Source organism: Otolemur garnettii, unplaced genomic scaffold, assembly GCF_000181295.1.
Source record: "Otolemur garnettii isolate 467f Iridium unplaced genomic scaffold, OtoGar3 scaffold00002, whole genome shotgun sequence".
Classification (NCBI taxonomy): domain Eukaryota; kingdom Metazoa; phylum Chordata; class Mammalia; order Primates; family Galagidae; genus Otolemur; species Otolemur garnettii.
The window spans coordinates 49,784,296-49,785,623 of NW_003852397.1; the positions used below are offsets into that span (position 1 = coordinate 49,784,296).

Sequence of the window (1,328 nt, forward strand, 5' to 3'; positions counted from 1 at the left end):
TTTTTTTTTCATAAATGGGAGAAACAAAGACCACACAAGATCATTTCCTATTTGTGTAATTTGACAGAAGACACGTTGCTTGTTGGGGAAACAATGAAAAAAACCCAACCCTAGATTAGTGCTAAACAATTTCATTCTGAATAAACTGGATTTGCTGAGAAACAAAGATGGACAGACTGACAATGACAAAGAAAGAAAGACAGCAAACAGCCCCAGGTAAAGAAGGGAAAAGAAAGAGAAGGGAAAACTTGGGTGATTCTAATTCTGCCTCGTCTTCATTACTTAAGAGCCTCACAAAGGATATTCTGAAATTCTTTGACAATTTCTTTCTTTTTTTTTTTTAATGAGTAAAGACTGAATTCTTTATTTAGAATGAAATATTCTTGTCTTACACAGTAGATAATAAAAAAGAATAACGTATACACATTATTAACCATAAATAAAATGAGAAAACCAGTGCAAAATGCGGACGACAATACATCTCTAACAGATTGCAAAGGCTGATACTGGGACAACACTACTTCAGAAAGGTGCCAGCAAAATGGTGCATGTGTGAAAACAAAGAAAAATATTGTGTTTATAAGGTGCAGAAAGTTTCCCAGAATCTGACAGAGCCCATGCATCTCTGTGCCCAGAATACACTTAGAGGATAATTTAAGCATGACAATAGGGACTACAGAAAATGGTATATTGTGTATAAACCTGGCCTCTCTAATCGCCTCCTTATGTGCCTGGAACATCTTGACGTTGTTCGTGTTCGACTGCCAGTATTTCACATATCCTCCGTGGTCTGCAGTCAACATCCACATGTCATTATGTGACCAAGTCATGGCCCTCACTGGGCTGTGGTGAGCCTGTAATATTGTTTCAAAATTGAAAGTGAGTCCATTCCACAAGGTGAACTCTCCACTAGAAGCTCCAATGACCAACCATCTTCCTTCTGGAGTCCAACTAACAACAAATACTGGACATTTCACTTTATCTGTTGAAGTTCGAACAAATTTTGTTGTTACTGCATTTATGGGATTATTCAACATTCCAATAGGTGGGACCAGATCATTATAATAACCTGCATCAGGCTGAATCGCTCCTATGTCTCTTTGATCTCTTTGCCATATTCTATTCTCCAAATGCTTAATTACAGATGGATTGTAGTCTATAGTTTTTCGGTTTACAGCTTTTCTCATTCGTTTTCCATCAAAGGTAAGCTGTTGCATAGCTTGCTGCTGTGCAAAATCAGGTCGCTTATAAAATAGTTGTCAAGGCGCCTGGTGTTGGAACCTTGGCATATGAATAAAACGAGGAGGAGAACCAATCTCAGTAGCCAT

The 1,328-nt window shown here is 38.0% G+C and overlaps 1 pseudogene; it reads right to left on the bottom strand.

Moving 5' to 3' along the window:
• Positions 1 to 278: 278 nt before the first annotated feature.
• Positions 279 to 1,328, bottom strand: LOC100951393 (annotated as a pseudogene).